Consider the following 25838-nt stretch of genomic DNA (forward strand, 5'->3'; position numbering starts at 1 on the left):
ACATCGCGAGCATCCGTTGATGCTGGCAACTAAAACTAGACAAAAATAACATTTCAAAAAACACCTTATGAAGTGCACACTGTATAAAAATATAAGTAAACCTGCCCTTCCCCACTACAGTGCGACTTCGGAGTTGATATATATAATTAGTGAACATTACTTCAACACCAGACACTCGTTATGTGGGGGGCTGCACCCCCCCACAGCCCTGCTAATCATATATACCAACTCCGAGTTTGCACTAAAGTGGAGAAAGGGCAGGTTTCCTTATAGCTACATTACTGTGGTAATGCTTCCTTTATGTTAGCCAACTATAATTACGCAATGATTTAATTTAAGATGGAATGCCTGTATGACAAAAAGAGATTTTGGTGGTTAGCATTTGATTGAAAGCTGTTCAAAGAATGTTTTCTTTGATGATTAACCATAGAACTGAGTTGAGTAAAACTAAGTTACAGTTGATATACAATTAGTTGAGGAACAAAGGGTAAAAAGGCATTAACAGTTGTATTAGGTGACTCAAAACTCTGAAATACTATCTGCAGGATTTAAAGCTCAACTGCCAAAAGGTAAACTCAGAGGTCATTTGGCACTGAAAACTTAAAAGATGGTTAATACTTTTCAACTCATTAACATTTGCATATTAAGAATACATTAATGATTATTTAAAAAAACAGAGCAATAACCATCTAGCTGCAAGCAAGGAGTCATTTACATAAACTGTTAAATGCAACTGTGACAGGTCAAGCATCTGCCTTAAGTACTATTAATGCCTACACAATGCTCCTAACAGAACTTAATATCTTGTTCTGAGTTAGTTACAACAAACAATGAAGAACTTAGTTATGCTTGGTGTGACGACAGGAGGTACTGCCAGCCATGCCTTGAGAAACAGGTTTGTGGATGTATGACTTGTGCCAACACAGCTAGCCGCAATGTTGTAAATAATTATAATTCATTTGTATATCAAACTGATTTGTACAGATACTTGTGCCGAAAATGTACTTGTGAGGTTTGCTTGTGTTAAAATGTATCAACAGTGCACTCTGCTGGAATGAAAGTAAATGTATGTCTATTATTGTAACTGAATTAAATGTATATGTTTTAATAGATGATACTAGAACAGCAAAGGTTAACCAGCTGGCTTATTTTAAGAAAAATAAGGGAAATGTAAATGAGCTGTTTAAAATGGTACCCCACAGTGCTGAATATGGTGAAAGATGTTGGGTCTGGAAGAAGCTTTTGTTCATTAGCTCAGTAAAAAAAGATGGGAAGCTCCAGGCACTGCCATAAATATTTAATATGTGCATCGTAGCCGTCTATGCTAAATTCCTGTCTCAGCTTCAGAGGAGGTTACTGTGAGAACTTAGACTCAGGTGACCAGTTGAGGAAATTCTGCAAGCCATGTTGGATATTATATTTTACAGCGAGTAGTCTCTGAGGAGGGAGTATTATGTTTGGGAGCTTGACTAGAAAGACTGCTCATGTATTTCATCTTGCCTTGTCCAAGTAAGTTAGGAGGGAGCAGTAATTTCTTTAGATTCAGTCAGGAAAATATAGTGAAGCCAAGTTTATATATTGTTTTTCTGTATTTGTCTGAACCTGTCCATCAATGTTATATTCAGTATCTCCTGTGATTTGAACTCTGTGATCTACTGTGAATATATATTCAGTATTGTCATGCTCTTTTATTATTTATTAATTATTTTTAAAACTTTTATTGTAACTTATAGAAAGTACTTAACTTTTGATAGTGCTTATATTTATTTGGTGACACTGTGTGGGCCACTCCTGAACGCCTACCTATCTTGGTCAACTACTATCATTTGTATTAATATTATACAGTATAATTGGACACCCTTTGTTAAGGGCCTTAAAGTAGCTGATCGTGGAATGTCTGGTGGCAATGATAAATTGCCTTATACTCTTGGCAGAAGGGGCAAGGCAGGTACATATGTGCCAGGATTTCCATGGTGTGTGTGTGTGTGTGTGTATAGAATCAAATCTCTCAGTGTGTGTGTACCAGCTCCTTGGGCAAGGGACACAAAACACTGGGTTTACAGAGAGGGTGCTGGAGGACTTGGCTTGGACACTCAGCTGAGGACCTAACCCTACACCTGTACCAGTGGGGAGTTTTATTGGGGACCTGAAGGGAGACAGATATAGAGAAATCCAGACCCCGGGCTGAGTGTGTTCCCTATGTGCTCTTAAGGGAAATTGTGCTCGATGCAGAGAGGTCTGCATCTGGAAATACAGAGTGTGTCCATTTGTGTTAATGCTGAGTGTATCCATTTATATTCCAAGTGCACATCCCTCTCCAGTGTCAGTGGTGAGGATTCAGACACCTTGATTACTGGGCCAGCATGAGGACATCTCATATTGGTTGGCAGTGGTGAGACTATCACATGCTCACATTTGGCATTGAGTAAAAAGAAGGCCATTAGAATTAATAAAATTGCCACATAATCAGTTAGGGAATGACTATATATATATATATATATATATATATATATATATATATATATATATATATATATATATATATGTTACAGAACAATAGAGACAACCAGTCCTTCTTTCTACAAATAAAAGGTATATATAGTCTCACACCAGAATATTCAGATAGCAGAGATATGAACGTTGGCAAGAATATTGATCAGTTATACTTATATATTCAGTAAAAGCTTAGATTAACGAGCAACATCAGCTTAACAACATGAAAATACCAAATTATTTTATATGTCTAGTGTGCTCTTGTAGGTTAAGTAGCAAAGTGTTTGCCTGTTACACTCAAGGAGCACTCAAAATGCTCAAATTCCAGAACACTGCCACAACGTTACCACTAACACTGTATCTGTAATGGATTAAGCCTTCAGATTAGAGAACATAACACTAACCATCGTATATCTACATGAGTTACATCAAACGGGGAGTACTAGATGAATGCAAATAGGCAGAAGTGTGTTACAAGTAAAATGCTGTGTTGCTAGAAGTGCGACAGTGTCATTCAGTTGTCTGAACATGAGAATGTCATAACACAGCCGCAGAACAGAAAAAAAATGAAAAAAGACACTACACAAAGGAAGTAGAGAAATGGCAGACACTTACAAACTTAATGCATAGAAACACTGGAAGACGGCCACTAAAAGGAGGCAACTATATTATCACATTTTCAAAATGGTGAATAGAAGGAAGGAGAGAGGAAGTGGAAGATGCTGGGAAAAGTGTTCAGGACAGGACGTACACAGGGTTAACTGCATAGACCAGCTGAAATGACAAAGACGTATGGAAGAGGAGAAAAAGTACCTGTAGACTTAGAGGTGAACAATTTAAGAAGTCTTATGTGGTAGAAAGAGTAAAAATGTAATGTCACTAGAAAAGCTGTTAGGAGAAAGTGCAAGGCAACAAATAATAGCAGAAGGTGCAATATTACAGAGTCGTAGTAATTATATGGGGGTTAGCAGAAAGAGTTTCAAAACAGGGAGTTAACGAGATTCAGATGTAGTTAGTAGAAAAGCCTGCCTAAAGAGATACTAAGTACTGCAGTTTATTATTTTTGTTATGTTTCGTCATGGGAAAGGTCACTATTTATATGTTACAGACAGTGACGGCACTGGAAGTTATAGGGGAAGACAGACAAATTTATACTGCAGTAAAGAACAAGCAAGGTAAAGTGTGTTAGTGGAGGTAAAATGGGGTAGGGCGTTTGCAGTGGGTGTATAGCATGAAAGAGACAAGAAGGATGGGCGCTCAAGAGAAGGTCACATCTTCCAGTATAAAGAAAATTACCAGGAAACTTAGTTAGTTCTAGTGGAGTGTATGTTACCTACAGAAGACCCTGCCCTATTTATAACAGAGGAATAGGCAGCTATGCTAGACATGAAAGTAAATAACATACATTATTAATATGCCTCTTTCTCCTCATCCTTATTACAGTCCTTATTAGGGTAAACCTCAGTCTTGGATGATGTTTGCTGGACAGTGATGGTTTGGTTGACACCAGTTCAGTGTAATAGTTAAGGGAAAGAGATAGTCAAAGTAAGACAGAGTTTGGTGCATAGGACACTGGAAGACAGGCACTAAAGGGATGCAATTATATTATCAAATGTTCAAAAAACATTAGAAACTTCTGCCCCATATTATTACTTTTGCTTCTAGCCAAACTCTTGAAGAGGGTGTTGCATGCTCATGATGTTGGACACCTTGACTACCGCGGTGTCCTCGGTCACCCTTAGCCTGTGTACTGAGTAAGATGTGGTATTTGTATGCTTCTAGTTAAGTTAGTGGATTGTATCCTGACATATGTACTAGGGCTTTGTGTCTAGACCCATGTAAGGTGTTTGAGAATGATTTACATGGTTCTTATTGCTAATCAGACTGAATCTGGACTCTCAAAAAGTTGCACTAATTTGTTGAAGGATTACCCACCCTCTCAGAATCAAAAGATAAAATACTGGGATATTATGTCCTGACCTAAGTAGGGAATCATTCCTGCCCCCTCTTTGGTCATTATATTTATTAATGATATGTCCCATCTCTGTGGTGTAGTGGGAATAAAGCCCTGACTATGGCCCAAGTGTCCTGAGATTAAGTAGCATCTCTGGCATTGGAAGAGTTAGGTGGGGAATGTTGGGAGTCAATGACTTATGTAAGCTTGCCTATCTGGGAGAGAGGGAGACAATGGTCATTAGTCAGGCAAACCTTCTCCTGTACAAGTAGAGGCCTGCAACGTATCAGTGGCTGCAAGACCAGGGAATATGGATTTGATGATCCAACATTGGTGACAGTAATGGATTAAGCCTTCATAGATAGGTGTGTGGGAACATGCAAACACTGGAAGAGAGCCCAGGATGAGTGATGCATGAGCATCCATCATCCATCAGAGGTAGGGTTTGTGCTGTACACATGCACTTTCATTGCCAGGATATCAGTGAGATCTTATACACTCCCTTGCCTGCTGTCACCCTCATTAGAAATAACCAGATAGGGGGCTAATGGGCTGTTCCCATACAGGGAAGGCTCCAGGATCATCAGGCATGGAGGGAAAATTTATATGTTTATTAATAATATGGTAATCCTAAGGCAATGCTTCTTTAATACAACATGTATCTGATTTTGCACATTTTTTCTAATCTTATTGCTCTGTTTATTCTGTACAAACCAAACTTCAACAAGTTTTTTTTTGAATGTTTGAGCATAAGATGGTAAAAAAAAAAAATCAGTGTTGTCCTTAATGCACAAGAAGATGGAAATGATGGCTTTGCTGGGATAAATACTAAGTATAGATCATAACCTGTCAGTATCACTTGTTTGGATGAGCTTATAACTAAAACCATTCCTATGGTTAAATGATTAGGTTTCCTGCGTGATTTTATTGCTACTGTTCTAAGAGCACATCACATATGCTGAGGCTCACTATAAGCATGCAATATGAAAAATGTCCTGGATCCTGAGGTAAAAGTAAATCTGGTTACTAATTTACTCCTTCCTCAGCTTCTCTTTTGAGTTGTGCCACTCTGCAGGCCTTCATTCCACAGAATCACTGTACTCTAGGGTAGTAAAATGTGTTACTGGCCAAATTGCCCAAATGCACCTCAGACCCATTGTACTTCACTGACTTGTCTTATATTACAGTGATTGCAATTATATATATAAAGTACTCCAAGTTCAGCCTTACACACACACACTGATAAAATATACCCAATCCAAACAGGGAACTCTGCCCATGTAACAAGTTATTATCTGAAGTCAGATAATTTAATACCATTCATCTAGATAAGCTGTGACAAAACCTATTCCGTGGAATTCATACCTGTGACAAAACCTATTCCGTGGAATTCATACCTGTGACAACCTATTCCGTGGAATTCATGCCCTGCAAACATCTGAAATACTAGCACTAGCAACTTAGCTTTCAGTAAACTAAAAGAATTCCAGTTAGAAAACAGACCAGATACTGCTTTGAAATTAACCTCAACCATCTCGTGTCACAAGTCTCTGCATAGGCATTGTTATATCTATGAAAGTAAGCATATTTACAACTAAATCACTGCTTAAGTTACAGAGTTAATTGCTTGAAACTTTTACTTTACTAAATTGTTTAACAATAAGTGTTTACACTGATAGTTAATTGTAACTATGAATTTTCTTACATTTATAGCTTTTTTGTTTTTTATATTTACTGTAGGTTGTAGATTGTGTTGTCATGTGTCATTCTCCTTGTGCTAACTGAAATATGAAGTTTGACTTTCTTTGTAATTTTACCACCTGTCACACTTCTTCAACTTCTAAAATATATTTATCTTTTTCCCATGCAGTATTATTTCACAGCTTGTTTAAAACAGTCTCAGCTAGGGCAGATGGCTTGTATTTGTAGTGCAGTTTTCTTTTACTGAATATGGCTGACCACTCAAGCATAGCGGTGGTAACTTCTTCAGATGCTCAGACTGGGTTACTTTTCAGTTAATCATTATGTTTTGCAGGACAGTCTGCACCCTTAGCCAGTGTAAATTACTTCTTTTCACTATGTTTCCAAAATAAATTATTTTTTAGAATTTTTAGGAGTTTATGACATTCTGTATTATCTGCTGCTGTTGCAAACGTAGTAGTATTACTTTCTGCTAAATTTAGTTGCTTAAAATATCAAGACATTTGCTATTTTTGACACAACTGCACAAATTATGGATTCTTGCAAGAATACCTACCAGGCATTACTAATTTAAGATTATATTAATTACATGGCTCTGATTTAAGAGGCTTCTGTTGTATTTCGTATGTATTGAAACTAGCTCCAGTTACGATGTGGTGAGTGACATGATACGTGACCTACTGAACTTTGCTTGCTGCAGAAACGCCTCCCAATTCTGATGTAGATAGCTGCTATTCAGCATCAGTCAGTTGTGAGTGGGGGAAGGGGTAACCACTCCTGCCTCTTACAGGGTCTCTGAAATCTTTAGAATGGAAAGGGAGAAAATAAAAAGCTGAGAAATGTATGTATGGCTGAGTAGCAAAGAGCAGAGATAGTTGAGGAAAATATTAATATGGCAAGGGAACAGAAGTAGTTGAAGGGAGATACTTGGAAAAATAAGTTTCAGTTCCACGTTTAGAATATATGCTACCTGTCTTATAGGCATCTCTGCTTCCAGACTGCAAGCTGCTCAAAAGAACATCTGTGGATTTATGATTGGTGCATAGAAAAAACACTTACTATTTCATGCTTAACAATGCAGGCTGGTTTCCCATAATCGTCAGAGCCATACTCCTCACTGAAAATCTGATTGGCTAATCAGAATTATTCTGTAGAACCCAGAAAATTCAATTTAGCACAATAACTTGATAAGAGCCAGGGTGTTTGCTAACAGTTCATTAATATTTTTATGCTATGTATTATCTTATACAGACATTTTTTTTTATTCTAGGCCATTATCTTATTTTTAACCAATGTGCTATGCTTAGCTGTTACCTTTAGCAGCTTGTAGAAGATATCAGTATACTAATTCACCCAATTTGCCCCAAAAATATTCACTGCCAGGCAGCTGATGGATGGCTTCCTCTGTTCTGCTTGCTTCTTCAGACATTCCTTCCCCACTTCCTCCTTCACATCCTTTCCCTCTGCTGCAGTTTCTACCTTTTATCTTTCCATAACTGATATTGTAACACCTCTGCATCCTTTCCTATCATTCTCCAAAAATGTGCCATGGGTTTCAGGGATTTTAGTGTTCAACATGCTGTTGTCATTGGACCTCATCATCAGCTACCACTGATCCCAGTTCAGCCATCTTTGACAAACCACATGCCATGCACTACCCAGACTCTGCTAATTTTAGCTCTTTTTTTTTTGTGCTTCTTCTTATCTAACTTATTCTTCCCTCTCCCCTTGTCTTTTTCCACTGCTTGTTTTTCGTATCCTTTCTTTTCCTTGATGTTTCCCTTTTTGCACATGCCATACTTTTTATTTCACTCTTCTCGACTTTCGTTGTGCCTTCTTGTTTCTGTGCTAATTTTATTGTTAAAGTCCTGTTGCCTTCTGTCCTGTATAGTTAGTGTATTTTTTATATTCAAATACAAAATAAGACAATGAAATACTTTGTTTAGAGTTAGTACATTTTTATATTCAAACACAAAATAAAAAACAGTAAAATACCTTGCTTGTAGTTAATGTATTTTTTATATTCAAACAGCACAAGGGCTAGAGAGGATAAGTACTCTCATGTTCTTCAGAAATTTGACTTTTTGTGGAAATAGGCTGTGGTGTCACTAAACTGTCTTTGACAGCTTTTATGTAACGGGCACTTTAAAATGAGGTAGACTTCAGAACTGAGAGCATTAAACACAGGGAGTGCAGATATATGGGTCTATATCACATAGTTGAAGTTTAATAACTTCAAACACAGAATGTTCGAACCATCCTGTTCAAAGTAAAAAACTTCAGCTATGGATAAAAAACAAAAAAAAGAAAAGTAAACAAAATAAACTGTTGTAAGCAGGGGGCCACACCTCCCACTACTTAAATATACCAACTCCGAGATCGCACCACATTGAACAAAATGGAAACCTCCCCTTCTGGAGATTTCCGTTGAAACAGTCGAACTTCTACAAATTCGAACTTATGGTCTCGACCATATGAGGTTCGAACTTGCAGAAGTTCGACTATCTGATAGGAACCCCAGATATACTGTCCACTTCAATGCCATCAGCGACCACTCCCTAACCTACATTACTAGATTAAAATCAGAATATGTCAACCTCCCTAATACAAGGCTAATTCGATCTCTCAAGCATTTCAAACCTCTAACGTTAACATGCAATATGAAAATGTCCTGGATCGTGAGATGAAAATAAATCCTGATTTACTAATTTACTCATATAAACTTCTCTTTTTGATTGTGCCCTCTGCAGGCCTTCATTCACAAGAATCACTGTACTCTAGGGTAGTAAAATGTGTTGCAGCCAAATTGCCCAAGCACCTCAGACCCATTGTGCTTCACTGACTTGTTTTTATGTTACAGTGATTGCAGTGTATATATATAAAGTACTCCAGTTCCGGCTTACACACACACACTGATAAATATACTTGGTGAAGCAGGAACTCTGCCCATGTAACAAGTTATTATCCCCAGAGTCAGATAATTTGTGGCCATTCATCTAGATGACCTGGCTGACCAAAACCTATTCCAGTGGAATTCATGCCTGTGACAAAACCTGATAAAGTAAGGTCGCCGCAGCAAACATCCCGAAATACTAGCACTAGCAACAGCTTTCAGTAAACTAAAAATTCCAGTTAGAAAACCAGACCAGATACTGCTTTGAAATTAACACTCAACCATCTCGTGTCTAGAAGTCTCTGCACTGGGCATTGTATATCTATAAATAGCATATTTACAACTAAATCACTGCTTAAGTTACAAGAGTTGGTGGCAAACTTTTACTTTACTAAATTGTTTAACAATAGTATTTACACTGATAGTTAATTGTAACTATGCCTTTCTTACGACCTAAGCTTTTTGTTTTTTTACATATTTACTAGCCAGGTTGTGAATTGTGTTGTCATGTGTCATTCTCAGCAGCTATACTGAAATATATGAAGTTTGACTTTCTTTTAATTTTACCACCTGTCACATACAACTTCTAAAATATATTTATCTTTTTCAATACGTGTTATTTCACAGCTTGTTTAAAACAGTCTCCAACTAGAAGACAGATAAACACAGCAGGCCCTTGGTGCATTTTCTTTTACTAAATATGTTTTGACCTCGGGCTGTGGTAACAACTATTTCAGATATGAACTGGGTTACTTTTCAGTTAATCATTAAGTTTGCCAGGACAGAGTCTGCACTTAGCCAGTGTGAAGTGCTTCTTTTTCACTATGTTTCCAAATAAATTATTTTTAAATTTTTATAGGGTTTATGACATTCTGTATTGTCTGCTGCTGTTGCAAACATGGTATTTTCTGCTAAGTTGGTTAGCAGAAATATCAAGACGTTTACTTTGTTTTTGACGACTACTGGGTATAGTTCTTGCAGAATACCTTCCAGGCATTACTAATTTAAGATTATATTAATTACATGGCTCTGATTTAGAGGCTTCTGTTGTATTTCGTATGTAGTGAAACTAGCTCCAGTTACGATGTGGTACGAGTGACATGATACGTGACCTACTGAACTTTTAACTTGCTGCCAAACGCCTCCCAATTTTTGATGTGAGATATGGCTGCTATTCAGCATCAGTCCAGTTGTGAGGAGTGGGGAAGGAAGAATACTCCTGCCTCTTACAGGTCTCTCGAAATCTTTAGAATGGAAGGAAGGCCATAAAAAAGCTGAGAAATGTATGTATGGCTGAGTAGCAAAGAGCAGAGATAGTTGGGGAAAATATTAATGTGTAAGCAGCAGGGAACAGAAGTAGTTGAAGGGAATACTTTGGAAGAAATAAGTTTCAGTTCACGTTTAGAATATATGCTACCTGTATCTTACCATAAGGCATCTCTAGCTTCCAGACACACCAAGCTACTCAAAAGAACATCTAGTGAATTTATGATTGGTACATAGAAAAAAGCACTTACTATTTCATAACTTAACAATGCAGAGCTGGTTCCCATAATCGTCAAAGCCATACTCCTCACTTTGAAATCTGATTGGCTAATCTGAATTATTCTGTAGAAGCCAGAAAATTCAGTTGCACAATAACCAATGATAAGGAGGCAGAATAGGGTGTTTGCTAACAGTTCATTAATATTTTTATGCTATGTATTATCTTATACAGAACATTTTTTTTTTATTCCTGGAAGGCCAGGTATCTTATTTTTTAACCAATATTGCTGACATGCTTAGCTGTACACCTTTAGCAGCTTGTAGAAGATATCAGTATATACTAATTCACTGCCCAGGTACTACCCCAAAATATTCCACTGCCAGGCAGCCTGATGGATGGCTTCCTCTGTTCTGCTTGCTTCTTCAGACATTCCTTCCCCACTTCACTCCCTTCACATCCTTTCCCTCTGCTGCAGTTTCTACCTTTTCCATGCTTTTTCACGCAACTGATATTTATGCAGCACCTCTGCATCCCCTTTCCTATCATTCTCCAAAAATGTGCCATGGGTTTTCAGAGATTTGCAAGTGTTCAACATGCTGAAAACTGTCATTGGACCTCATCATCCAGCTTCCGCCACTGATCCCAGTTCAGCCATCTTTGACAAACCACATACCATGCACTACCCAGACTCTGCTAACATTTTGGCTGGCTTTTTTTTTTGTGCTTCTTCTTATCTAACTTGAGCTTCTTCCCTCTCCCCTTGTCTTTTTCCCTGCTTGTTTTTCGTATCCTTTTCAACTTTTCCTTGATGTTTCACCTTTTACACATACTCATGCTTTTTTATTTCACTCTTCATTTCGACTTTTAGGTTATTCTTCTTGTTTCTGACACTTCGTTTTATTGTTAAAAGTCCTGTTGCCTTCTCTTCCTGTGTATAGTTAGTGTATTTTTTTTATATTCAAATACAAAATAAGAACAATGAAATACTTTGTTTTAGAGTTAAAAGTACATTTTTTATATTCAAACACCAAAATAAAAACAGTAAAATACCTTGCTTGCATAGTTAATGCTGTTTTTTTTTATATTCAAACAACACAAAGAGGCTAGAGAGGATAAGTACTCTCATGTTCTTCAGAAAATTTGACTTTTTTGGAAGAAATAGGCTACATGTGGTGTCACTAAACTGTCTTTGACAGCTTTTATATAACGAGCACTTTAAAAATGAGGGTGAGACTTCAGAACTGAGAGCATTAAACACAGGAGTGCAGATATAGCAGCCAGGTCTATATCACATAGTTGAAGTTTAATAACTTCAAACACACAGAATATTCAGAACCATCCTGTTCAAAGTAAAAAACTTCAGCTATGGATAAAAAACAAAAAAGAAAAAGTAAACAAAACTCTAATAAACTGTTGTAAGCAGGCCACACACACCTCCCGCTGCTTAAATATACCAACACCAGCGAGATCGCACCACATTGAACAAAATGGAAACCTCCCTTCTGGAGATTCCGTTGAAACAGTCGAACTTCTACAAATTAGAACTTATGGTCTCGAAACCATATGAGGGTTCACGGAACTTCTGCAGAGATGGAAACTTCGACTCTATCACTCATAAGAACCCCCAGATATACTTTGTCCACTTCAATGCGTACATCAGCGACCACTCCCCTAACTTTCTACATTACTAGATTAAAATCAGAATATGTCCAACCTCCCTAATACAAGGCTAATTAGGGACTCTCTCAAGCATTTTAACATGAGCCTCTTTAAAAGCTGATCTGAGAGGCATGTAAATGGAATTGTTTAAAAATCACTTCCTCTGGAGGAAGCAGTATTATTGTTTAATACTACATTCTTATCCATACTCAATACACCACATGCTCCTGGTAGCTCCCATTAGAGAGGGTAAGATCAAACCACTGCCCCATGGCTGACCTCAAACACTAAAAAACTCATGCATGCTAGAAACAAAGCATGGACAAAATGGAGATGTGATAGACAAAAATCTGATTTAGTTAATTTCCGCCAGCTTAGAAATCTGGCAAAAAAATCAATTATCTCTGACAAGAAAAATTTCTACTGTAACCTTCAGGAAACTCGTATTAACAACTCCAAACAGTTCTGGTCCTCAGTAAATAGACTTTACTATCTCCCCAGGGACTGCAAAACTCCTTCCCCTCATAAATACTGATCCCAGATATACCCCCACTCCACACTGCAAATGTCTTCAACTCTTTTTCTCTGAAACTATTCAATCCTTAGCCAAACAAAATGAACCCTAAATAAACTCTCATATACCTCATAATTTAACATAACCACCTCCTCTTCTAACTTCTCTCTAAAACCTATATCTACCTCTTTTATCTATAAACTCATTCACAAACTGAAACCCTGTACACCTTCTGCCTTTGACAAGCTCCTTCTCTGTTCCTCCAGAAAGCTGCCAAAGAAATTGCATATCCTATATCCTTGTATCAACAAGAACTATCAAGAGAAGGAACCATGTCCCTGATATCCTGGAAAGTATCCTATATTATCCCACTGCATAAAGGTAAATCCCCTGACCTTTTCCAACTTTAGACCAATTGCCCTCTCTCTCCCCCCTAGCAAGATCATGGAAAATGTATTCATCAACAACTTGTACACTATCTCTCTCTTCATACAGCATAATGTAAGAACTGCCAACAGCATGTGGTTTCCAGACCCCACCATAGCACCACCACTGCACCTTCTATCTTTTGTAGATACTATCAACAAAATCGAAACAACAACACTTTCTCTTCTACGCTCTTTTCATTGACCTCTTAAAGCTTTCGACATGGTCAACCACTCACTCTTCAATTCACATTCTTGAATCTCTCTCTTGTGATAAACTGGCCACTAGCTGGTTTTAAATCTTATCTTAGCAACAGACAACAAGCAGTAATTTGGGGAAGAACCATATCTCATCTCTCTTGCCTATATCCATCAGAGTTCCCCAGGGCTCCATTCTGGGTCCACTGCTGTTCTCCTCTTGTGTGCGACCTTCAGACTGCTATCCCACAAGCTACCTGGGCTTTGCCATACAATATGCAGATGATTTTACCCTAATCTGCACAGCCTTCCTGCTCTACTAGACAGTTCCTCGGTATTGACCCAAAAAGACCTTTTAACACAGTAGAGAACTTTGGTTTTCTACCGGGTTTCTCCTACTAAATGCCAAAAAACCAGAAACTTCCTCCTCTTCTCCCCCCCCTCTCGCTCCCCTCCTTTAAACTTTACCATTTCTCAAACAATGGCACCATCATCTCACCTGATCCTACCACTAAACTCTTAGGTATAACCATTGACAATAATCTTTCAGCTTTGATCAGCACATTAAAACAGTCTCAGCTAGGGCAGATGGCTTGTATTTGTAGTGCATTTTTCTTTTACTAAATATGGCTGACCACTCAGGCATAGCGGTAACAACTTCTTCAGATGCTCAGACTGGGTTACTTTTCAGTTAATCATTAAGTTTTGCAGGACAGTCTGCACCCTTAGCCAGTGTAAATTACTTCTTTTCACTATGTTTCCAAAATAAATTATTTTTTAGAATTTTTAGGAGTTTATGACATTCTGTATTATCTGCTGCTGTTGCAAACGTAGTATTACTTTCTGCTAAATTTAGTTGCTTAAAATATCAAGACATTTGCTATTTTTGACACGACTGCACAAATTATGGATTCTTGCAAGAATACCTTCCAGGCATTACTAATTTAAGATTATATTAATTACATGGCTCTGATTTAAGAGGCTTCTGTTGTATTTCGTATGTATTGAAACTAGCTCCAGTTACGATGTGGTGAGTGACATGATACGTGACCTACTGAACTTTGCTTGCTGCAGAAACGCCTCCCAATTTTGATGTAGATAGCTGCTATTCAGCATCAGTCAGTTGTGAGTGGGGGAAGGGGCAACCACTCCTGCCTCTTACAGGGTCTCTGAAATCTTTAGAATGGAAAGGGAGAAAATAAAAAGCTGAGAAATGTATGTATGGCTGAGTAGCAAAGAGCAGAGATAGTTGAGGAAAATATTAATATGGCAAGGGAACAGAAGTAGTTGAAGGGAGATACTTGGAAAAATAAGTTTCAGTTCCACGTTTAGAATATATGCTACCTGTCTTATAGGCATCTCTGCTTCCAGACTGCAAGCTGCTCAAAAGAACATCTGTGAATTTATGATTGGTACATAGAAAAAACACTTACTATTTCATGCTTAACAATGCAGGCTGGTTTCCCATAATCGTCAGAGCCATACTCCTCACTGAAAATCTGATTGGCTAATCTGAATTATTCTGTAGAACCCAGAAAATTCAATTTAGCACAATAACTTGATAAGAGCCAGGGTGTTTGCTAACAGTTCATTAATATTTTTATGCTATGTATTATCTTATACAGACATTTTTTTTTATTCTAGGCCATTATCTTATTTTTAACCAATGTGCTATGCTTAGCTGTTACCTTTAGCAGCTTGTAGAAGATATCAGTATACTAATTCACCCAATTTGCCCCAAAAATATTCACTGCCAGGCAGCTGATGGATGGCTTCCTCTGTTCTGCTTGCTTCTTCAGACATTCCTTCCCCACTTCCTCCTTCACATCCTTTCCCTCTGCTGCAGTTTCTACCTTTTATCTTTCCATAACTGATATTGTAACACCTCTGCATCCTTTCCTATCATTCCCCAAAAATGTGCCATGGGTTTCAGGGATTTTAGTGTTCAACATGCTGTTGTCATTGGACCTCATCATCAGCTACCACTGATCCCAGTTCAGCCATCTTTGACAAACCACATGCCATGCATTACCCAGACTCTGCTAATTTTAGCTCTTTTCTTTTTGTGCTTCTTCTTATCTAACTTATTCTTCCCTCTCCCCTTGTCTTTTTCCACTGCTTGTTTTTCGTATCCTTTCTTTTCCTTGATGTTTCCCTTTTTGCACATGCCATACTTTTTATTTCACTCTTCTCGACTTTCGTTGTGCCTTCTTGTTTCTGTGCTAATTTTATTGTTAAAGTCCTGTTGCCTTCTGTCCTGTATAGTTAGTGTATTTTTTATACTCAAATACAAAATAAGACAATGAAATACTTTGTTTAGAGTTAGTACATTTTTATATTCAAACACAAAATAAAAAACAGTAAAATACCTTGCTTGTAGTTAATGTATTTTTTATATTCAAACAGCACAAGGGCTAGAGAGGATAAGTACTCTCATGTTCTTCAGAAATTTGACTTTTTGTGGAAATAGGCTGTGGTGTCACTAAACTGTCTTTGACAGCTTTTATGTAACGGGCACTTTAAAATGAGGTAGACTTCAGAACTGAGAGCATTAAACACAGGGAGTGCAGATATATGGGTCTATATCACATAGTTGAAGTTTAATAACTTCAAACACAGAATGTTCGAACCATCCTGTTCAAAGTAAAAAACTTCAGCTATGGATAAAAAACAAAAAAAAGAAAAGTAAACAAAATAAACTGTTGTAAGCAGGGGGCCACACCTCCCACTACTTAAATATACCAACTCCGAGATCGCACCACATTGAACAAAATGGAAACCTCCCCTTATGGAGATTTCCGTTGAAACAGTCGAACTTCTACAAATTCGAACTTATGGTCTCGACCATATGAGGTTCGAACTTGCAGAAGTTCGACTATCTGATAGGAACCCCAGATATACTGCCCACTTCAATGCCACATATCTCCGTATCATTGATCCTTTGTTTCCCTGAGTACATCACAAGGTGAAAATTCATGTTTTTACTTTACTTCTGGATGTCTTAACCTCCTTTAACATTCCTACAAAGATTTAGACCAGAAAGCCTTTCTGTGCTGCAGAGTTCTAGAATTTGTAAATATTAACACCTTATATTACATGAAGCTGTATGCAGTCATTAAGCTGGAGCACAAGATATCTGGTCTGGGTACTACCATATGCAGCTGAACATTATTGTTGAATCCTTTCTGAATTTTATCAGTGTTGACAGCAGTAGTGAAGAAGCATGTAGAAACTTCCTTCATTATGGAACCAACTCATTCTGAGAATCTACCACTGAATAAAAGGTGAGGATTGCCTATGCAAACAGTGAGATCTCTAACATGACCTGCTAGGAGTGAAAAGGTGCTGATAATGATGAAAAATTCTTTTTTGTCTAACTAGTGACCAATTTTTTTTTTCTGATAGTACATGTCTGCTGAAACTGTTTGATGTTGTATTTTGTCACATAGCTAATCTACAACAGAACACTTACTCCAACCGTCTCTGGTTTGGAAATTATTCAGAGTATTCCACATCCTTGTAATATTTCAGATATTACACAAGTCAAAGAACTGTGTTTGTTGCTTTATAAATGACTCCGCTCTGTACTAACCACTATACCTCTCAACCTCTCAGAGTAAGAAATCTGGACAAAGCCATAAAAAAGTGGGACAAAGGCCAAAAAATAGGGACAATTTTTAAATATTGCTTTTATAAACTTAGAAAGTTGACAGAGTAACAGGTTTTGCATTAGCATGGATTTTCTGAAGGGTTTGAAGTCTGAAACTCAAATGTCTGTCATTATTTTCTAACTTTAGTCTGTAATAATTTGCCAGAAAACTACAATTTTCTGAAAAACAGAGCAAAAATATAAGGCAAAAATCTGGACATTCTGCAAAAGTCTGTACAGTTGAGAGGTATGCTAACCACTTGTAAAAGGTTCTAAGAAATTGCTTCACTGAGACTGAGTCAGCATGTTGGTACTAATCTTTTGATAAATGCACATTCTGTATGTAAATTTGAGAATATGCATTGCTTTTGAGTTTCCATTGCTGATCGTTCCTACCCGACGAGCATTTCACAGAGACTCTTCATCTTCCTTTTCCTACTTCATGCTATTGCAAGACAACATTTTTACTCCTTCCCATAGCAGTAGATCCTGTGGCATTATGTAGAAAATCAAATTTTCCTTTCTTCCCTTAAACCATAGTGACCAAGCCTTGATGGACACCAGTACAAACAACAGCATCTCTCTAGCTGTTCTCAGTGAGCTTCCCCTAACTTGCTTTCATTTTTATGTGCCCCTTCACAGCCCTAGATGATGATGATTTTTCTTCATTGGGATTGTGATGATGTGAGTGAGGGTATTGCCAGCTATGCCAGAAGAAGTAGGACAGTGGCTTTGTAACATATGCCAGCATAGATAGCTGGAATTTTGTAAAGAATTATATGTTAATTGTCAAACTGATTTGTTCAGATGCTTGTGTTGAAAATGTATTTGTAAAGTTGCTTGTGTTAGAAATGTATCAACAGCGTATCCTGCTGGACAGAGAAAGAAACATACAAGTATTATTATAACCGTTGAAATGTATATATTGTAATGAAGGATACTGGAAGAGAAGGGGTTAATCTCAATCCAGCTAACTTTGAAATAGTTTGAAATTGCATTACCTGGTTTAGACCATAAAGATTGTATTTTACAGTTCCTGGTGCAGCCAGAGACAAAAAGTCTGTACTAGGAAGCTTTCTGTATGGTCTTTGGGATGAAGTAATTGCTACTCTGGAAGGGTGGAGGTTTAAAATTGTTTTATGACTTCCAGAAGCTGCAGCAGATCTTTGCATGGTGTGTGTGTGTGTGTGTGTGTGTGTGTGTGTGTGTGTGTGTGTGCGTGTGTGCGTGTGTGCGTGTTATTGACACATAAGTGCTACATCCTGGCAGCTTCTAGCTAAGGGGGTAGCATGAGAACCAGAAGTCAGATGACCAGATGTATGTGATGTCATTCTGTAACCCATCACTAAAATGATATTTTAATACTAGGTGAGACTGAAGTCTCGGAGCAGTCTGTTTCTTGAATTCTGTGCCAATCTTTCCCATGTGTGTGTGAAAATCAAATCTCAAAGAGGGGGTGTGTGTGTGTGTGTGTGTGTGTGTGTGTGTGTGTGTGTGTGTGTGTCAGCTGCTTGTTGCAGGTACATGAAGCACTGGTTTCACAGAGAGAGTGGTGGAGGAGTTGGTTTGGACACTTGACTGAGAACTCAGCTATATAAGTGTGCCAGTGGGGGCCTTATTGGGGATGTGGAGAGAGAGAGAAAACCTGCCTCCTGACTGTGTGTGTTCCCTGTGTGCTCTTAAGGGAAATTGTGCTTGATGCAGAGAGCTGCATGTGAAAATACTGGGTGTATCCATTTTTTGTTCCAAGTGAACCTCTCTCTCCAGTGTCAGTGGTGAGGATTCAGGCTCCTTGATTATTGGCCCAGACTGCGGATGTCACATATTGGTGAGCAGTGTTGTGGATATTAATTGAACTTTGGTAGCTTGTGGGCAGTTGTCACTGAAGGTGGGTGTACTGTCAAGCAGCCACAAGGTAAACATACAGAGTTTCATTATAAGAATAGTTTTTATTTATTTTTTGTTACTTTAGTTTAGTCAGGGAAAGCAGGCAAAGATTTCAACAGAGGATTACAGCAAGCTTACAAAAAACAGTTGGCCAAGGTGTGTGATGCCAAAGGACTGGTGTATGCCAACCTGACTAAAGAGGAAATTATTTCAGCTCTAGTCACGGTTCATAGAAGCCAACAGGAGGATAACCAGTCTGATAATGGAAATGTACAGCCCCCAGAAACAGGACATTTCACCTTTTCCGCAGAGGACTTAAAAACCCAGCTGGAGTTAGAGTCTTGAACTGGAGGCCAAACATTCTGAATTAGAATTGGCAGAGAGACTGTTGGAGGCAGAACAGATGGAATTAGAATCTGAAGAGAGACTGCATTGTTTGGGGACTGAAAATGAGAGACTGCAGTGTTTGGAGGCTGAAGAAAATAAGAAGCAGCATCAACATGGTAAGGAGATGCTGACTCTTCGCCTGGGTCATGGAGGTAACTGGGAAGGGATATAACAGTGTATAACACTGTGTCCTGCTGGACAGAGGAAGAAATATACGTATATTATTGTAACTTTTGAAATGTATATATTGTAACAAAGGATACTGAAAGAGAAGTGGTTAATCTCAGTCCGACTAACTTTGAAAATAGTTTGAAATTAAATTACCTGGCTTAGGTCATAATAATTGCATCTTACAGTGGTCAATGTAGCCAGAGACAAAAAGTCTGTACTAGGCAGCTTTCTGTATGGTCTTTGGGGTGAGCTAATAGCCACTGTGGAAGGGTGGAGGTTTGAAAGTGTTTTATGACTTCCAGAAGCTGCAACAGATCTTAGCAAGCTCTATGTATGTGTATTATTGACATATTGACCCTCCACACTACACGCTCCAGAGACCTCAACCTCATTACCACAATCAACAGAACAAGCTGGAGGGGCTGGTTCATAACCCAGAGACTGCCCATGCTATGGAACAGACTTCCCATACATGTCAAGTGGAGCGCCTCACTGGCCCTCTTCAAGAGAAATCTTGATGAGTGGATGGAAAATAGAAAATTCACCCTGGGGATCACTCCAGTGGCTCTACTCAACAGATGCACTGGGAACTAAGGTCGGGTGGCACGATGCCAGTGTAATCCTATGGGCTAGGCTTGTAAAGACTCCAGGGCCATTAGCCTAGTACACACCTATGAACCTATAAGTGCTAAATCCTGGCAGCTTTTAGCCAAAGGGGTAGCATGGGAACCAGAAGTCAGATGACCAGATATATGTGATGTCATTCTGTAACCCATCACTAAAATGATATTTTAATATTAGGTGAGACTGAAGTCTCAGAACGGTCTGTTTTTTTTTTTTTTGGAACCTGACCTACAAGGATCTCTCACCCACTTCATCTTGCCTTGCTCTACTAATTGAAACAGGGAATAGTAATTCTTTACATCAGTCAGGAAATTTTGTGAGATTATTTAAATACTGTTTTTCTGTATCTATGTGAATCTGTTCATCTGTGTTACTTTACTATTTCCTTTGAAACTTTGGTGTTTATTGTAAATACAGTTAGCATTTTCAATATCTTTCATTGTTTATTATTAAATATATTTAAATTTTTCAGTGTTGCTGATCCTTTAGAGAATATTTTAAACTTTGAGATGACTTATATCTATTTGGTGACACTGTGGCCACTCCTGTAAGCCTTACTGCATTGGCCAAGCACTATCACATGTATTAATATTAATTTCACTCAGTATAATTGGGTTCCCATGTAGAATAGCTGACTTTGGAGTTTCTGGTGGCAGTGTAACTACTTTATAGTCGAGGCAGAAGGGGGCATAGCTAGTAAATCTGTGCCAGGCTTTCCCAGGTAGGTGTATGTGTGTGAAAATCAAATCTCAGAGTGTGTGTATCAGCTGCTTGAGCAGGGACACGATGCACTGGTTTCACAGAGAGAGTGGTGGAGGACTTGGCTTGGATGCTCAGATGAGGACTTGACTCTATAGCTATGCCAGCGGGGAGTCTTATTGGGAATCTGGAGAGAGAGAGAAAACCAGCCCCCGGACTAAGGGTGTTCCTTGTGTGCTCTTAGGGGAAATTGTGCTTGATGCAGAGAGCTGCATCTGGAAATACTGGGTGTATCCATTTTTTGTTCCAAGTGAACGTCCCTCTCCAGTGTCAGTGGTGAGGATTCAGGCTCCTTGATTGCAGACCCAGAGTTGGATGATGACTGGTCTCTTTCTAGATGTTCCTATCATCTTATGTTCCTCTGCTGTGTAAACTGGAAGAGAGCTTGGACATGGTGTCCTTGTCTTTTGACTTCTTATGACCCTTAAAATGTGGCTTCAGGAAGTATTTTCATGGCCTTACTCCCCCTTCTGGAAAGGGATCGGTGGCTTAGTGATGCAGTTGTTTTGTCAGTTTTGCTTAAGTATTTAATGGTTTGTCCCATGCACTGGAAATGATGAAAAGCTGTCTTGTGCCTATCCTGTCACTCAGTTCAGCTTTCTGTTAACCATATGTTTATACTGATGCAATCTGATAGCTTTCTCTTCCTCTTACCCCTTAGTATCCAACATGAAAATCATTATTTTCCATTTTAATTTATTTATTTTACATTTGTTTACCATGATGTTCCGACCAAGACAGTGCCCATTTTCAGCTGAGGCCCGGAGAGAAAAACTCCAGTCTAAGCTTACATACAAATTATCACAACAAGTAATAGAAATTATAAACAAAATTGACAAAAAATGAGTGTTAATACATTTACAGGATAAACAACTAAAAACAAAACAAAAAAAAAAAAAAAATATATATATATATATATATATATATATATATATATATATATATATATATATAGTATCAACTAGAACAATACTTGAACATAGAGAAATATATGGCTGAATTTATATATGTGGAGGAACATAACATTAGTCAGGAAATTAAGGAGGGAGAATCACTTGGGCAACGTAGAGCATAGTTAGTAATACTTCCATGGTAAGAGTTGCAGCTGGAAATTTAACTATTTGTAGAGAAGTAGTGTTGTTAGGAGGGATAGGTTAGAGTTGGTACGTACAGCCAAATTGTATTAGTAATGCTTAGTTTATAATTAACCTAGAGTGGAACACTTGCAAAGCCAGGATTCAAATAAGTGTTGCCTTTTGAGAGATATTTTGAAATTATTAAGATTGCTTATGGATCTAATACTATGTGGAAGGGTATTCCAGTTTTTAGCAAGAAAGTTAGAGATTTGCCTGCTGTATTGGATACTTTGTTTACTTGGAGTAAGTCTTTGTTAGATGATCGAAGAGTACGAATGCTAGAGTAGGGTTGTAGAAGATTTTTTAGGGAAGGTATGTTGTCAGGATTGTGCATTATTTTGTGAGCCATTATTAACTGGTTATAGTTCAAGATATGAGGTAGTTCTAACCAAGAAAAAAAATGTACGCATTGACAGTGATGGTTGAATGTGGGGAGTCGTTTGCAAATTTGGCAATCTTATTGTAACATGTTCTAATTTACTTAGTTCTGATTTTTTGAGGTTGGTAAGTATGGGGGATGCATATAACAGTGAGGATAGAAGGTGGGTTCTAGCTATGGCTATTCTTAGAGTCTGTTAATAATTGTTTGTTTCTATACATTGTTCCCATTTTCTTGTGAACCTTTTTGATTGTGTATGTCAAATTTTAGTCTGTTGTCGATTATGATGCCTAATAGTTTTGTTTGGGAATCTGGCAAAATCCTAGTATTATTACTGGCAGTGATATAAAAGTTAGCTGGGAGGTTAGTAGGTTTATACGGATGAAAAATCATCAGTTTAGTTTTATTAGGGTTGAGAATGAGTTGTGAGTTTGCTAGCCATGTTTCAATATCAGTAGAGGCTTTTTGTGTGACTGTAAGAAGTTGAGTTATTATGGATGCTGGACATACGAAAGTTGAATCATCTGCATATTGTATGAGAGATGCTTGAGAGGAGGCAGTATTAAGATGATTTATGAATATGCTGAAGAGGAGGGGATCTAGGATTGAACCCTGAGGAACTCCAAGTGTAACAGGAAGGAGTGGGGAAAGATCTTGCTTCCATTTTACAGCTTGCTGGTGGCTAGATAGATAGCTTTGAAACCAGTTAACAGCATCAGAGTTGATATTAAGATTTTTTCAAAGTGGACAGTAACGTAGGATGGGAAACTGTATTGAATGCTTTAGACATGTCTATAAAGACTGAAGACACTGTTTTGCCATCATCTCTGAATTTATTTGTAGAATTAATGAAACTTAGAAGAGCTGTAGTAGTGCTATGATGTGGTCGGAATCCATGCTGTGACAATGAGAGGAATTATTGTTTAGAAGGTGTTTAAGAAGTTGAAAGTGGATACATCTTTCCTGAATTTTTGAAAGTGATGAAAGTATAGCAATGGACCAGTAGTTTGCTAGTTCTGTTGAACTACCTCTTTGTGTAATAGTGTAATATACACAATTTTCCAAATAGCTGGGACATACTGTTCTGTTATAGAGTGATTTATAAGTATTGACACAGGGAAGGCAATAACATCTGCTGTTAACTTGCAAGCTGAATATGTAATATTATCTGCTGCCAGTGAAGTGGATTTTGACTTCTTTAATAGTTTTGCAATAGTTTGTTTTGGGACTGTCTGAAATGAGAATACATCTACAATGTTGCTTGGATTGTGTGGTGTTGGCATTCTGGGAGATTTTCTATTCTTAGTGCTATAACACTTTTAGTGAAGAATATGTTAAATTGTTCAGCAATGTTTGTGTTATCAGGTAAGTTGGGGGGGGTGTTGTGGTTTGGCCAGGATGAAGTATGTTATTGATAGTGTCCCAGAATTTTTGTGGATTCATTCTGTATTTCCATTGTAGATTAGAATAGTTAATGTTTCCAGTGCTGTCTTCCTTATGTCATCTGCCATTTATAGACGCATGCAGTTGATGTTACCGACTGCACATTGTTCTATCCTCAGACTGCAGGTATGGCAAAGTTACTTCATGTCTGAGGCATATATTTCCTTGCGGATTATCTAAATAAAGTATACCTGTTGTCTTGTGTTATGGATAAGTGACTGTCAGCATAATTAGTTATTTAACTACTCTATTGTTATCATAATCTCCAAGACTGTTCTATGCCACCTTGCATACTTCTCAACTGGTACAGATTTTTGCCTCATAGCGGTAGCATTGTTGCCTCACAGCAAGAGGTTCTCCTGTTTGATTCTCGGCTGGAGTGCCTTGTGTGGAGTCTGCATGTCCTCCCCATGGTCGAGTGGCCTCTGAAAGACGTGCATTAATGGACGTGCCTTCGCTGAAGGTTGGGCATCGGGCTGGCAACTCGGCACCATAAAAATCGACTGCCAATTATTAGTTCCACTGTGGCGACCCCTAACTGGGAAAAGCTGAAAAGACAAACAACAACAACAACATTTGTAATCTGCTCCTCATAAAATGTGTAGTTTTCTGGTAAATCAGTGAAGATTGAATTCACTAATGACATGCATCTTACATCTAGGTTTCAGACATCATATACTTCAGAAAATGTATGGCAACACAAAATCTTTTATTCTAGTAACTTTCTATGTTTAGAAGAGTGATATATATACTTTGTCCCTATTTATGAGCATTTAGCACCCCATTACTTTGTCTTTGTCCAGATTTCTTGTGCCAAAAGGTTGAGAAATATGCCAGCTTCCGTAATCCAAACATTTTGGAATCAACAGGCTTTTGTGGAAATGTGTTCCATGCGCCAGGACCCTTCATTGTGAAAATCATATTCCTTCACATCTCCCCAAGAATTCATCACTCACCATTTGTATTATGTCCCCTTGTTCTTGTAACATTCTTTATTTGAAATGTGCTTTTCTACTAGACATTATTGATTCCTTTAAGATATTTGAAACTCTATTATCTGTCCTTTTTCCCACTATGTAAATGTGTGTGCAGGACAGGCTGCACAGTGAACGTGACTAAGATATGCCATAAAAGTCAAGTTGATTTCAGATCTCTGCATGGAAGTGTTTCCACCAGTACTTCTGCAGTCCAGCTGGGTAGTAACATATTTTTCTGGGTTGTTTATTAAAACAGGAGAAAAAAAGAGAGAGAATAAAACAGAAATGCAAATTGCTCTGGAATATTTGAGGCAACAAAGATTTTCCCTAGGAGCTCACTTAGGAATGAGCAGCTAGAGCATACTCTGAAATCATCAGGAATGTGAGCAGCACTGCAGTCTTGCTGTTTGGCACAGCTGAAAAGATTAAACATGCCCCTATCCTTGTTATGACTAATCTCCCTTTTAGCATTCTGCCTGCAACCACCTCTCAGAGATACTTAAGAATTATTTTAGAGTCTTCTCTTTCTCTTTTACTCCTCACAAAGAGACCCAAGATAACTGAGTATTAGGACAACTTAAAGCACCCTATGCAATATCCAGTCTCCTCACTCCAGAAGACCCTCCACAGCCATCAGTGTACTCATTTCTAGGACTGAATACAGATTGGCCTTTATTTTTGCAAACTCAGCTGCTAATACTATTACGAACTACTGAGAATAAAATACTATACTTCATTAACCTAGTTAACAATAGAGAACACAACCGCACTGCAGTAAAGAATGTTAGATGGGTTACATTTTCAACAAGAATTGAGCTACCTATTAACACCTTTACTTATAAGGTCCTTAATACTGGATACTATCCACCTTTAAAGATCAGACTTTTCAACAGGAATTGTAATTACACTCTTAGAAAAAAGACCACTTGTTTAGCCACACCCACTTACAATTTAGCCACTGCCCTTATATTCATTGAAATGCTTCTTTGGAAATGAACGGTAAGATCATTTACTCTCAGTAATGAACTATACCTGGCCAAAAATTCAAAATGATCTACTAATAAAGTAAAATTCAATAGTATGCTATATCTACAACTGTGGTA

At 38.0% G+C, this 25838-nt stretch overlaps 1 protein-coding gene across 1 annotated transcript in view; it reads right to left on the reverse strand.

Moving 5' to 3' along the window:
- Nucleotides 1–25838, reverse strand: part of TMEM221 (transmembrane protein 221) — a 128130-nt gene that overhangs the window by 62346 nt on the left and 39946 nt on the right. The gene's annotated exons all lie outside the window — the stretch shown is intronic.

Source organism: Protopterus annectens, chromosome 13.part0, assembly GCF_019279795.1.
Source record: "Protopterus annectens isolate FY-2018-M chromosome 13.part0, PAN1.0, whole genome shotgun sequence".
Classification (NCBI taxonomy): Eukaryota; Metazoa; Chordata; order Ceratodontiformes; family Protopteridae; genus Protopterus; species Protopterus annectens.